The following is a 15,106-nucleotide window of genomic DNA, read 5'->3' as shown; positions in this document are numbered from 1 at the left end:
ACATTTAACCCACTCGAACTCGAACGACGACAATGGAACAGAGAGAAAAAAGGGGTTGAGAACAATTCGCTAGGCGACGAAAAGTCAATTTTCGGCTAGAATCAACCCTCCCGAAACGCAATATTATCTCCCCCTTTCGCAAAAGGCAGAAGAAGATACACAAACTCTGATCTGTCGTCGAGTTTTGGCCGCTTCTCGATTACTCCAGATAATAAGCGAAATGAAAATCGTGCTCCTTTTCATAACCTCACAGACACGCACAGCACACCACACGTGGTGGTCGTCGGCCGTCGTTCCCTCCCTGCTTAAGGATAATTCAAACTTCCTGCGCACTCCCGAAAAGGGGTTGATTCGATTAGAATGCACTCCAGAGAGAGGGTGAGAAAAGGGGCGTATGTGTGTGAAGACCCGGGCATCATTTAACACACACACGAGTTGAAATTTCGGAAGGATTATTTCCATCACCCTCCCAAGGAAGTCTCCTTTTTCGTAAATAATATTTCCACCTCAACGCATCGCAGCGGGACGTTAAAAGACTTAAAGACGGAATACCTCGGGCGTTACCGATGAAGTAGGAAATTAAGTTTGGGGACAGCATTTTCCAACCCAGCCCCAGTGTCTGCGTCTAGCGACGGAAGAACCTCGAGCGAGTGAGGAGAGATTAACAAATTCTTTTCACACGTGCCGCACACGCAAGAGCCGCATCATCTTGCTTGCGAGACGTTCATAAATTCATTTTTAAATTACTTGCCGCGCTCTAATCCACACCACCACCACCAGAACGACCACCTTCAACGGAAACACACACGCGCACGCCACATATGGTGCACCAGCAGTCATTTGTGTGATGTGAAAGAATGTTGCCGAGGGTTTTATGATTCTGGCATGAATTTTGTGGACAAAAACGCCCTTTTCCAGGGCTGCTCTGCCAACCATGAGGGATGGGATTCGGACGCTCAAGTATGACGCATCTGCATCTTATGAAGGACGCTACCCTAAACGCAAGCCGGAAAACGACGACGTCTCTCCGCCATGCGCATAATTTCAAGGTAAAGTCCTGCACTAATTTCTTTCCCTCGCTTGTGCTAATCTGGCTAAAAGAATGGCGCAGAATTCAGTACACAGCGGATACTACCAACGGTACAACTACTTCTTCCCCTTCGTGCAAAATACTACTCTCGTTGCAAATTCATTCTTCATCTCGTCCATGACGCGATGGTGGCGCGTCTTCTCGATTCACGCGTCTGGGGGATTGTTATGGCGCAATTCGCGTACACCATAAACCGATCATTGACATCATCCGGATTCGGTGTACCGATGGTAGCCGGTAGTCGACAAGACAGTCGACAGGCAGGTCTCCCTCCGGTCTCGTTGGTTCTGCAACCACACAACGGAACACACAGAGCCACAGGTCGAACTCGATAGGATAACGATGGCGGCTGCTGCTGCCATACCTTGGCACATTGCACACAAGGACAACATCGCAAAAAGGACCACCACACCACACCAAGACGTTGTTCTTCGATCCCGATGATGATGATGATGATGATTAATTTCCCCCGGGGCAAACCCTACCCAAGCACAAGCAGCAGGGCACATTAAGCGAACCAACATGACACACAAGCGAGAAGCCAAGCACGACGCCAAACGACGACGAAATCAACTACCGAACCCGTCGTCGCTGCCTCCTTCGACCATTCAATTCGACCGTTTGCTCGTGTGCCTGCTAGCTCGCCTGCTTCGATACGCCTTCCCAAAGCGCTAAAGGTGTTCTAGTGCATCGGACCCCGACTTCCTCCACCCGCTATTAGAATATTCGCACCGATGGCCTTCACCAAGAGGCCCCTCCCCCCTCGCTTCCCTTCCAGCAAACCACGTCTTCGCTCTTCTTCATCCGCTCGTCAAACGTCGTCACCGACAACCGGTCTGCTTCCTGGTGGTGCGTGTCTTACGCCAGCACTTGCAGCAAAAGCATGTTGTACTGAAGCGTACAAGACCGTCCAAGATTGACACAAAGGCAAATGCAAACCCCGTCGTGGGGCAGCAGCATGGTGGTGTAGCAACTCTTCGCAGCCCGGTTTGTCGCGCAAAATGCCACACACACATGGTGGTGGTGTGTTGCTTTACTACTGCGCGCCTCCTCCCAGTCCGTGTCAAATGTATTTACGCGCATCATTTTACGCCTCAAACAGGGGGAGAGGCAATTTCCACCCTTAAGCTAGAGCGCGCTTCTGGCTGCCAGTAGTTTTTACTGTTTGCTGAGAATAAATTGAGACTTTCAGCATTATTCACGCTATTTTCGGTGTGAAAAAGAAATGGAAAAGGAAATTTTCTGCCAATCATCCAATCATTCAGTACTTCTGCACGGTCGACCAAGCCACAGTTCCCTTGAATTTGTACATTTTTTAAACGACAACAACGCTTTAAAGGGAGCGTTTTTTATCATAATTTTGCAACCAAAAAAAAACTTTAAAAAAATGAACAAACACTCGGAAACACTCTCGGAAAAAGAGCACGATGACAACAGGCAAAACACATAATCCTCCACAAACGCAACCCCACGGTTCCTAACCAACAACGCTACACTTTTCCTAATTCCCAGCCCAACCCGGCCCAGCTGCGACCAAGCGAATGTTTAAATTTAATCAGATTTTTATCTTGACTTTCCCATCATCGGCCACGTGCTCTTTCCCTTTGCTGATATCTTTAGCGATTTTGCCCCCCTCAGAACATTGTTGAAAACTGTGTGTCCCACTTTTTTTTCTTATATTTTGACGATGGGGAAAGCATTTGCTACGACCGGAAAAATCTCCACCCGGCGTGTTCACATATTAAATTAAAATGTTTTCCCCCTCCCTTCCTACACGATGGAGATGCGTTGGGGACAAAATTGTTCTGCAAGGATGAGCTACCATTGTCGATTAAATTTACCTCCTCTCCAATATACGCAAGACTGTATTTTTCTCTGTACGCACTGAGCAAGTTGCCTGGCCTTTGCCATATCTATTGCAAAAATCGAGTTCGAGCGCTCCGGTGCCGAAAATGTGCGCATCATAGTGCCTCCTTGTCGGGAAGCAGCTTCTTAGGAGCCCGAGAGTACCCATCTTCGAGTACTAATTTGATTACACACGGTATTCTTCGCTACCTCACCATTTCCGAGACCTTATTTCTTAAGAAGAGAGCAGCAGCAGCAGCCCGGCTTGTACCGATGCTACCGATGACGACAGTTGCTGCGTCCTTGTGGCGGGATGATTCAACACAGGAGGAAAGAAGAGAACAACCCCAGCGAAAGAAATGTGCTTGCCAAATATCCAACAAAAACCCCTGCGCCACCGAAACCAAATCCATCCTCTGGCCGATGACGACGAAAAGAGGAATGAAATGAATCTAATCTTATGCATAAGAATGACATCATTATCTGTCCACTTGGAGGGGCGTGGAGGAATGTGGATGAGCACTGGGGTGCTGATGCTGCTTCGCAGCCAGTTGGTATACGGGGATTAGTGAACGCATCCACAGATGGGTGACATTTGATTCCCCGCAAAGGGGGAAGGGAGTTCCGTGTACATGACAACATAAACACTGAATCCAAGTTCCATCAATGGGCATGAAATGGGCACATCAATAGTGTTGTTGTTGGTGATGAAATTGCTGTTTGCGAGTCAATCATTTGCTGGTATGTTGACATTTCGCTTGATTGTTGATTTATTGGGAAACATATTTGAATTGCGAAAAATCAAAACATGATCAATTTCAGGACGAATTATTTGAATACGTTCGACTCAATGCATTAAACACGCCTAAAAGTATGCAATCTGCTTATCAAATAAAGGTTATTACCAGTTTCGAGGGCTTGTTGTACAAAATGACCACTATCATGAAATGACATTAACATAATTTTACATATTTTTACTAAAACTAATAGTGACTCTTCCCGCATCAAATAGTGAAACGCCTGATAAGGCTATAAAGTAAAGCTAAAATATTGCCTTATTTCTGTCCAATAAGCGTTCATGCATCAAAAAGCTAGGGGGGTTATCCACTATAAAGAAAGAATGATATTCCCATGACTAGACACTTTCGCCAGTTCGGAGACCTACCCAAGAGCCTGTCTACCGGAAGAGGATACAGCGAAACGATGTCCGAATGCAACTAAATCACAAATCGCACTCACACACACACAGCTCTCTCCTCGCTGGTGTTTGCTTGACATGGCATGACGAGCCCAAATGGCGAAAGATCGAAAAAGGAGTGTTTCTGTCAGAGAGAAATGAAGGAATCAATAGGAAGGAAAGCACCAATGGAAAAACGAACAAAAAAAACCAAAATCTGCTAGCATAACCATTTATTACACTGGGCAACACACATAGGGACAACAGCAGCGGCACACAAGTGGGGCGCGGGACCACCGTCAGTCATATATAGATAAGAAGATGAATGCTGAGTCTGAAAAATGTGTGCACTCAAATAGTGTCCAGGGGTACGTGTGTGTGTGTGTGTCTGTGTCCATTGAGACGGCAAACATCTCAGCTCAAGAAAGCAAAACTTGCACGGCAAATCTGTGTGTTCGCCGATCTTTCATCTTTCATCCATCTCCATCTCCAAACGGTTCGCGCTGACGTTAGCCCTTTTATTTCTATTCGAGCTTTTGGTGCCATTTGTTGGTGACGCACAGAGCGAGAGACCCAGGAAAGAGGAAGAGCCGGAGAAAGCGAACACGATGATCATTGTTTACCGATGATTGTCAATCAGGAGCGGAACCGAACGGACAGACTACTGATCAGGCTCGGAAAACCGGAATCGTATCCGAAAAACCGAGAACCAGGACAGACGGTCAAAATCGATTGAAACTGCAATACACACACACACACACACACATTGAAAGGACATCGACAGAAACGTGAGGAAACCGTTCATCTTTCTTTGCTTCTTTCTCCGCCGTGAACAAATCCCTCACTGTCTAAACCACTATTTTCTGCGAAAACCTTTCCCAATTCTCCCCATCAGAGCGTGGAAGAGTGAATGATGGTGGTGTGGTAGGATGGTGGAAAAATTAAAAATCTCCAGAATCGACATCCGGCAATTCGGTCCGAAGCGTTCGATTTCGACCACACACATAACAGGACGGGACGTGAATCACGATGGCCACAATCTTCTATTCGTTTTTTTGTATTGTCCTCCACCAGTCTTCCGCACACAAAACCAATTCACGAACCGATGCAATCAGACATTCTTTCCGTTCGGTGCTTTTCATCCGTGGCTGAGGGTTATAGTACTAGAGTTTTGTCAAAATTTTGGTAGAATACGGACAATCAACGATATGACATCAGCTCACTTTTGTGAAAATCTATTTGAGATATTAGTGCTGCTTTGCTTTACTCAAAATTCGCTGAAACAGCACGAATTTAGAAGAGAGTTTTGAAGTTCTTAAAAGAACGATACATTCTCCATACATTGTACCATCCTCCAATTAAGAAGAAGAAAGTAAAGCTTTCGCTAAACGTGAAAATTGAACCTTTGAGCTTATCAACGGTTTTACCAGATACCAAAAAACTGATCAGCAATGCATGGTGCGTTCCTCTTGCGTTGTTGTGGTGAAATCGAAAAACGCAGAACCAGTGTTCGCAACAGTCAGACAGGGTTGTATCATTCGGGATTTCTGTATGACCATCGTCCTGCTGGGATGCAGGACACATTGGTCCGTTATCTTCGGGACAGAACCCCCCTCTCTTGGCTCTAATTTACAGCTTACAACAACCACCGAAACTATAACAATCGGCGAGAGTCACACAACGTAGACAATTCGAACCCAAGTCCCAAACAAAAAACAAACGTTTTACTACGCTCACACTATGTGTTTCGTTGCGTATCGAAGAGGAATAAAGTAGCCCTAATTTACATCCACTTCATGCTGCTATGCTACGAACGAATCGTACTAACGACGTCCTGTGAACGCTTCAATCCTACTGTACTGACGACACACAAGGCCGCGAGGACATTCAGCAGGACGACGTTGCTCAAAACATTAGTCACCGTGTTCATGGAATCAGGACGGAAAAAGCCGCGTGCAGCATAAAACAGCGGAAATTCAACGCACGGACACACACGCACAGAGGCACACACGTAATTTATGTCTCGGTCCGCCGTTGTTTGTGTTTAGTTCCATCATCATCGTGGTGTAATGCGCGTAGCCTACCTTTCAGGCGCAGTGATTCTGAACATGCAATACAAACTTCGACCGATGGATGGATGGATGGATGGATGGATGTACTGGTGGTAAATCATCGCCTACTGTTTGTACTGTGTACGGGTGTAGGCAACCGTAACCGAAGGGAGATGCATAATTACCTTGCCGCGGAAAAAGGAAAAGAGGGCACACGCACAAACAAATACAGCAAATCCACAACTAAGCAGCAGCAAACGATGTGCCGAATCTGCGCCTTCCTTCGTTAAACCCGGCACTCGCGACACTACATACAGGCACTTAAAAATGGTCGCAGCCTTTTGAACCTGTGTCTGTATCATCTCTCTGCCCAGACAGACAGCCGTGTGTGTGTGTCAGCGAACTGAAACATTTTGATTGATTTCGTACAATATGGACCGTAACGAAAGTGAATCGCGCGCACTAGCTCCTCATCATCACGATGGAGCGCGCACGGTGGTGACGTGAATATTGTCACAGATAAAGCCACTCCTAATGATGTACACTGCAGTAATAGTAGTTTTGCAGGGACCTCCCAAAAAGGGAACACCATCTAGTGCTGGTGCCCAGTAGCTGCATCAAACGAATCTGCCGCCCCGAATCTTCAAGGAAACTGTGTACTGTGTCAGATGGCGAACACTGCGAAAAACGACTACGATGACTGACGGACCACGATGATGATGATGTACATCTCTAGTTGAAGCGAAACAGTCTTGTTGTTTATAACCTTCCATCTTCTTACATCTATCCCTCTGCACTGCGAAAAATGTGTCCCATCTTCTTTGTTGTTCGAGCTGCTGCTGCTGCTGCTGTTTATCCACCTTCACAGACCAGTGACTGCCAGGCGGGCCTACCACAACGTTTTCCTTACTGCTACAAATCAAGGCGCACAGTGAAGAAGGCGCGTCATCGAGAAGGAGGGAGCTGGAGTCCGAGGGGGTTTTCCCAGGAAGATTTATTATCTTGCGGGCGGAGCGCAGTCGACCTTCGTCTGACCGGCCACGACGCACTGTCTGGCACTGTGTGTGTGTGCGAAGGGGGGTGGTGGGGAAAAGGCAACAAGTACCTTTCCAACCTCTCGTCTCGTGCCGTCGCCGTCGGGGGAGTCCCTTTTTCATTAAATCAAGCACCCGTGTGTCTCGGGCCAAAGCATGGGGAAAATTCTTCCTAAACGTCTTCGCGGGGCTTTCTCCCCTCCTTGACAGGTATTTCTTGGAATTCTGTTTTACGCTACTACTACTACCACACCACCACCACCACACCACCGCCCCGTCGGGAAGGTGGTGGCTGCGAGTAAAGTGATTTGTCGAGTAATAAAGCATTCACGAAAACGAGACCGTGAATGAAGATTGCTTCACTCACATTAACGCATTAAAGGTACAAGAGACAGGTCCTCGGGAGACTGTCCCGAAAAAAGACGTGAAGTTGGGGCAAGAAGTTTCTTCTGTAAAAGTTCGTAAATATTGATCCTTTTTTTGTTTTCTTGTGCCACTGTACGCGTTAAAGGCATGATTTGGAATCGCTTTTTTTCCTTCCTGCCCAAATCTTCAACGTACCGCATTAAACGTCACGTTTGAGGAAACTTTTCCATGTCTTCTCTCCCTTCCGTAAAGCGATCCCGTTCTAAAGTCGCATTAACTTTCCTATCGAAATTTACCGAGGGACCATCCATCCATCCGCAAAGGAGGGGAGGAGGCATACACACAGAGAAAAAGGGAAAAAAATCATTTACCGAGCAACTTCGAGGCGTCGAGGTGGCCATTGAGACAAACGATTCCGACAAACTGTCATCAAACTGTGCGTCCCTGGAGGATATACGCGCCGCACTGCCGCAAACCATTTTGCCTCGACCTTTTGGCCCTTCCTTACACTCCATTCCACCGTTCCCGTTAAGGAAAACGAACGAACGGACGAACGAACGAACGTAACGAAACAAGCTTAGGCACTCGGAGGGAAAGGCAAAACTTTTCCATCGACTTGTCCCTCGGCTGGGTGAAAATTCAACAGCCAAACCTTTGGCCTCCACCCTCCCCCTTTTCCGACACTGCCCCGGAAGCGTCACGTCAGCAAATCGCTGGACGAAAATGATGATTGGCTTTGCTAACGAACGTTGACGACGACGGCGGCGACGGAAACGGAATGCGACTTTGCCACCATCGCGAAAAAACGGACACAATTTTAGAATTAACCCCTTGTTTTTTGGAATCATCCATAGGCAAGGGGGTGGGCGAGGGAGGAGAGGGGTGTGCGGGAGAAAAACCCCCACCCCACAGGAGGGGACTGCCGCATTCTTTCAAGATCGGCTTTCATTTAAAGCGAATAGGTTTTGTTATAAATAATCCACCAGCCGAACCAGGTCTCCTGCTCTGCCCGTCTAAACCGTCCCCCCATGGCCCACCACCCCAAATGGGTGTACTTTGGTCTCGCGGGAGAAAATGACCAAAACAACCAACACACGCCTCGAACTGCCTGTGTGTGTGGTTCGATGATGGAAATACTGGCGCGCTGGCAAAGCGATAATGTGAAACATGTGGCGCTGCTGAATGCTCACATTTGGTGATGGTGACGATGGGAAGAAGAGCAGTGCCAGCGGAGGACAAACAAGAAGCAAAATATGCCGCATGTTTCAGAGAGTTCGCCCGTTCTCCGCTCGTGGTAGAAATTATCACCAAAAATCGTTATTTTTGTGTCCAAGTGTTTGCTGGTGGTTTTTTTTCGATCCTCTTCGCTTGCGTTTTGTAGAAATAGAAAGCGTAATCGAATTTTAAAATGCCAAAACGATGTGTTTGCCTTTCCATTCAGCAATCGTCCAATCAATAAAACAATCAATTAGTACAAATTAATGAACAACAAATGTTGAAATGTAAACAAAAAAAAGACATTAATTTCAAACATTCACTCACTTGAACTGCACGTCGCCGGATGTTTCCTTTCCTCGGTTGATTCTCCCCGCGGTCACGGTTCCTTTGCTTCACTTTTTTTGTGGACCAAAACGGACACTTCAACACATCATCACTCGGATCTCCTTCCAGCGCATCACGAACACCGAACACACGCGAAACAGAAACAAAAAAGAAAGGCTGGCATGTGACTTTTCGGCCTTTTTGCTTTGTTTTGTGTACCACCGAAATTACACTTCTAACGCACGCGAATCTTCTAAAAACTCTTTCAAGTAACGATGATGCACCGCATTTTTGCCTCAGAGCAGAGCACCGAACAGCAACAACACCGTCTGACAGCTGCACTGTGTTTACTACTGCTGCGTGTGTACGCGCGCCGCAACACTACGCATTCATCATAGTAGTCGTCCCCGTCCTCCTCGGGAGCCTGTCAAAGCTGGCGGCGTGTCAAACACACAGTCCGGAAGCATCAAAAGGACCACCACAAAACACTGCTAGCGAACGCACACTCTCCTTTTGCTGCACTGCTGAGTGTGAGAGTGTTGAACAGAGCTTTAACAACAACGTCGGGCGGCCACGGTTAAAGGTGTTTCGGTGCGCTTATCAGGGCTGATATGATCAATCTCCACCGGAAGGAGTGTAGTGGGCAGTAGGTGTTAGCAGAACTAGTCGCTGTGTTCCGGCCCGACCTCGCTTAATTACCCTCCGGGGCGAGCGGTGAGCCTTCGTGGTCCTGCGTGAGAGTGTGTGGGGAAGAGAAAAAGCAAGCACTCGGTCATAAATTCAACGATGTTTGCAATGGCGTGTCGGCACGGACGGGTGAAAGGCAGTGACAACGCGAACGCAGCAGTGAAAAGGTAAACAAACCGAAAACTGCCGTCAATGAAACACTTCACAAACGGGCACGGTGTGCCTAGGCTAAGGAGTTATCTTGAATAATACACTCCATGTAAAGCGTGGAATTTCTTCACTATCTCGAGAGGAAAAAGGTCCTGGTGACACTAACTCACACTCCTCACTCAATGACGACGAAGCAACGACGAAAGATGACGAACCTTGGCACGCAACTGGCAATACTAACCTTCAGGAGGAAGCAGCAGATGGATTGCCCCACGTACTTCTTCTCTCGTATACGTTTTTTGAGAAATGGTTGCTTCGATTGAGCTAAACGATGACAGGCAACACACACGCACCCGTTTGCTTTGGAAGACTGGGATGCTGCTGCTGCCACGCCACTTCACTTTGCCAAAACTACGCCAACTTTGACACACAGAAGCTCCTAGCTCCCGGTGTGTGTGCGAGATGAATTGTACTGCTGCTGCTGCTGCTGCTGCTGCTGCTGCTGTTGATGCTTCTGCTGCTGCTGCTGGTGATGTTGTGTTGTTGAGACACGGCTGATAGCGTGGTATTCGTCGGGCGGACCGCACAACACTCTCCAGGCATGAGAGCGGGTGAGCTCTCTCGAACGTAAATTCAAACAAAAGGGAAAACCCACCACTACCACTACTACTACAGCTACCACCGACCAAACCCAAACCAGCGGGGTTGAAGGGGGAGACGAGATAACGAACGACATGTTGACACGCCGATGGAGACGCCGCATCCTCGACGCTGGTTTTCCTAGGCAACGGCGCGCCACCCCGAAGCGGCACACAGTATGTGCGAGCGAGACAGCCCACCGGCCCAGCCCCGTGCGAGGGAAGAAAATCCGAAGCGTGGGTTTCGCGCTTGTGTTAGTGTGTGTGTGTCTCTCTCTCTCTCTCTCTCGCCGAAGCGCGCGCATTCGCCGTGTGAAATATGATGCAAGGGACCGTGAAACGGGAGGGGGGTTGACTGAAGGTGGTTGTGTTTTTCTTCTTCTTCTTCCTTCGCGGCCCCTTATTTATGTGTATGAGTGCCGGTTGGAAATCTCGTGTGCGAGAGCAAGCGCACCCGGAGAGCAATCAAATCTCACCCTCAACGCAGCACACCACACACAGAAACACAAATCTTGTACGAGCGTTCGCTCTCTCTCTCGCTCTCTCTGTCTGTTTGGCTCACTTGCTCTTTCTCCTCGAAGATGACAGGTTGCGTCGCACAAACACGTTCGAAGGCAAACGAACGACACGAACGCCGACGACCATCCATTTGGAGCGCAGTTCGAGATAATAAATGTGGGAGAAATGGCACCGAGAGAGAGAGAAAAATGGGCCCGAGAAAAGAAATGGCAAATATGTGTGTTTCGGTACTCGTATGGTGGTGTTGATGTTGCGAGAGCCAACACCGGACGGTTTGTTTATGGATTTCCCATTAAGCGGAACGATCCCGCTGCATCGTTTTTCCTTTCCACACGGCATCCGTGTGCACGTGTCTATGTGTGTGTGTTGCTCTGGCTGCCTTTACCTTCCTGCGTTTATCCAACAATCTTGCGTCAACGCGCACACGTGCACCGCCAGCCAGGATTTGTAGTTCGGGGGTGTCTGTTTAAAGAAAATTCCAAAACTGCAAGTAAATACGCAACGGAATTTTGTTGCGCCAAGGATGCTGTGCAACACTGTGAGCGGTTTGACGGATCATTTTGCATTGCCGTTTGCATACTTTACGGCGCATAGTTACATCGGTCCCCGTTAGCTTGTCAATTCTTATTGGATTCAAGAATTCAAACAGGAACTTGGTGGGGTTTTTTTCCTGTACAATTCTCATTCATTTGCTTGCTCTCTCGCTTCCACATGCTCCGCATCATGCAAAGGATGGCTGTTAACAAACCCATCCGCATTCCGACATTTTTCTGCGGCTGCTTCCTTGTCTATTATGCATTCTGGCTTAAAGGTCACTTTTCCCACTTTCCCACGTGGGATGGCAGCGGAAGGAACGACACAGAAAAAAAAAACCGCCGCTTCTCCAACCGACCAACCCCCTCCCCCCCCCCCTCCTTAAAGCACTAGAATTAGCTCTCCCAGAAGGAGTCCGTCGCGGGAACACAATCGTGCTATTCGTTTAATTAAGATTTATCAAGCCGAGCGAGACCAATGATGTGGAATTTCTAATGACAGCTGATCTCTTTCCTGTTACGTTTTCTGCTCTCGTTTTTTTTTTCTTTCTCTGCTATTACATCCGGCAAAAGGGCAAAAAGGAAGAAGTAAGGTGATGGAAGGAGCACGATGGAGCAAATTCTTGGGAAAGTGCGCTTTGTACAGTACATGACACCTTTCTCCCTATTGATAAAGGCGTCAGAAAACGGTTCCAATTACACCTCCACCACCCAGAATCTCCCAGGATCCGGTTAGTGTTTCCACCGTGACACAAACCGAGTCTCGGAGCTCGGGGTTATGATGTTCTGTGTGTTAATTTCGGTAAAATCCTTTCTCTAGTGAAATTGGAATTGTTGTGTGCTACCCATCTGCCGAGAGACCTTCAAAAACATGAGCAGCAAACAACGAAAGAACAAAAAAAACACACCACGGCCTCCAGAAAGGAAAGGTGTCGCCCGGAATATTCTATGAATGTCACGACGACGACGACAGCGACGACGACGACGATGACTTCGTGCCGGGTTTTTGGGAGAAAACCGTGTCATAAGCTGTTGAATTATTTAATTTCCAATTTCCAGTCGCGTTAACTATTCAACCCAGCGCGGATGGAAGAGAGCGTTTGTGAGGCTTTAGTATTATTTTTCTGTCCCTCACATTTGGCCGTTTTGAGTGTAAGGGGGTGTAAGATGTTCCAGATGCGCTGGAGGATGTGGGGATAATCCGTGCAACTACATGTGGATTTTCGGAGATTCCACCTGAGCACCGGGGAAGATGTCGTGTTCTTTTCGCGACTTTCGAAACACATACACACATGTTATCGGCGAACCGTTTGGGCAATAAATTTATTATTTACGACCTCTTACCGTGGTAGGTCTTTTCCCAAAATTCGTACCATTTTGCACTTGCTTGCACCATCCCTCGCGCGGTATTAATATTCCGTTGTCACTCCGTTCCCGGGCTGATGAGCTCAGGCAAAAAGAACCCGCGCTCGGGGCTAATGAGAGACAATGCTGATTATACCGCCCCGGGGGAGCCATTGGCGCTAATCAATATTTGAATAACACGTACACGGCGTGTGGGGGACGGAGCAAAGGAGGACAAGAAAAACATTCTTGAAACAAGTTTTGTTTGAAGTAGTAAAGAGGTTCCCTTTTTTTTTTTGGTACGCGATCACGATCGTTGTGATGCACAGGAGAGTTGAGAAGCCTTCCACTTGATCCGAGACTGGCTTATCTTAAGAGTCTGGATGAGCCTCGGAACTCGTTGAACCGGCTCCGAAACGTCATCCGACGTGCGCAACAACTTTATCGACAAGGGGCCGTGTGGGCCCACCCAAGAACATTTTGGGACGCACTCTGCGGGAGATCCGATCGATCGATCCTCCGACCATCATGCGCAGTGGATGGATGATGCTAAGGAAGCACGAACACACACAGAAATCGATCAAAGTGGTCTGTGTTTTAAACAAACATGCCTCAAGAGCTCAAGACACTTTCCCCACAGCTTCAAGAGCACTTCTTCTGAGAGATGAGATGAGGAGAACGATCTTCGGAACACAATTTCCAAGTACATCTTGAAGTGAAGCCCGGGGCCATTCGCTAGGTACGGCCTGAAGCCAAAAGGGTTGTAACAGAATAAACCACGAGTCACGATCGTGTGTCGTCGTCTCTGGATTGATTTCGAAACTCCACGGTGAAGACACAGCAGGCTTTGGATTAATCATTCCGTCCACGTGCCTAATGGTAACGACCATCGCCGTCTGTGATGAATGCCCGCTCACTCGTTCGGGTGCTCGTTCAAAACTGTATCCCGTTTGGAAATGACACGATATTGGAAACGTGTATATTTTTGTTTGGAAATGAATAACTAAACACCCGTTAAAATGACCGGTTTTGGGGCGGGTGAGCTTGTAAACATCATCCGCTTGTTTTTGCGACACCAAAAAAACCCCGAACCGGAGGAGATAATTGATAGGCCACGGTTATGGTCCATTTTCCGGTGTATCGTTTCAATTCAAAATTCGTGAATTTGAGTACGCAAAACACAGGCTTTTTGCCAGTCAGCTTGCCCGAACGCATGACCGAAAGGGCGGAAATGGTGAGAGAACGAGGGAGAGAAAGAGAGAGGGAGAGCGAGCGAGCTATCGGGTTTGTTTATTTACATACCGTTTTTTGTTCGTTCTATCTCCACTCGTTGCCACTATCTCTTTCTCACTCACTCACACACGCTCGCACTTGGCACTCTCTTGCTCGCGATAGAGAACAGGTACACCAGCAGGTCGTCAAAATCTCGGCAACCACACTATCAGCACACAATTCCCATTTGCGGCATATGCATTTGTGCCGATTTTCACCGGCTAGAATGACACTTTGTTGCGTTTTTCGTCTTCGTCCTTCGGCACTGACCGCTTAATCACAGTCACAGTTTCACATCACGACACCGCACACGGAATAGATACGGCAGCGGGAAGACACACGTGCGTCTTACCTCCAGCTTAGCACAACCAAAACAAACGCATATGTTCTCCATGTCCACTGCGCTCGGTGGTGGATGTGTATGTATGGGTGACTTTTTTTTCTAACGACTTTGATTGATGCAGGGCTCGTCAACCCGGTGCTGCGGATTGTAGAGCAGTTTTGTATCGTCGAATACAGTATTTCAAACGTATTAATACTGCGTCTTATAATTTTATCGTATTCTTTCAATGATAAATTATCTATACATTCTATAAGTGTTGCAAAACGAGCGAATCTTATTTAAAATAAAACTATAATCCAAAAATCATGTAAAGACACTTCTTTACAGACACCCTGTGGCAACAGATTGAGTTTATAGCTACGGCTTGAACGATTACTCAGTGCCGTCTGTCCGTTGAACGCTCGCTTGAAACATTTCAAATTCAAACCCCATCACCCTGCTCTCACAAAAACCGTTACACCTTCTCATCATCTACTCCAGCAGCGTCCGCCAATACCAAAAATTCGGAAATATGT

The 15,106-nt window shown here is 47.6% G+C and overlaps 1 protein-coding gene across 7 annotated transcripts in view; it reads right to left on the bottom strand.

Annotated features, from left to right (window-relative positions):
- LOC120908724 (homeobox protein PKNOX2-like) overlaps positions 1-14,634 on the bottom strand; it is a 58,658-nt gene extending 44,024 nt beyond the window's left edge. The window contains exons 1-2 of one of the 7 annotated variants that reach the window (XM_040320029.1): positions 14,279-14,634; positions 9,106-9,835 (exon numbers count right to left, since the gene is read on the bottom strand). The gene's annotated coding sequence lies outside the window, so the exon portion shown is untranslated. The other 6 variants (XM_040320034.1, XM_040320028.1, XM_040320032.1 and 3 more) reach the window with 6 other exon arrangements.
- Positions 14,635-15,106: the final 472 nt, after the last annotated feature.

This window comes from Anopheles arabiensis, chromosome 2 (genome assembly GCF_016920715.1).
Source record: "Anopheles arabiensis isolate DONGOLA chromosome 2, AaraD3, whole genome shotgun sequence".
NCBI classification, from domain to species: domain Eukaryota; kingdom Metazoa; phylum Arthropoda; class Insecta; order Diptera; family Culicidae; genus Anopheles; species Anopheles arabiensis.
The sequence above is the reverse complement of the archived record's forward strand: the minus strand, read 5'-3'. Positions and strand labels throughout refer to the sequence as shown.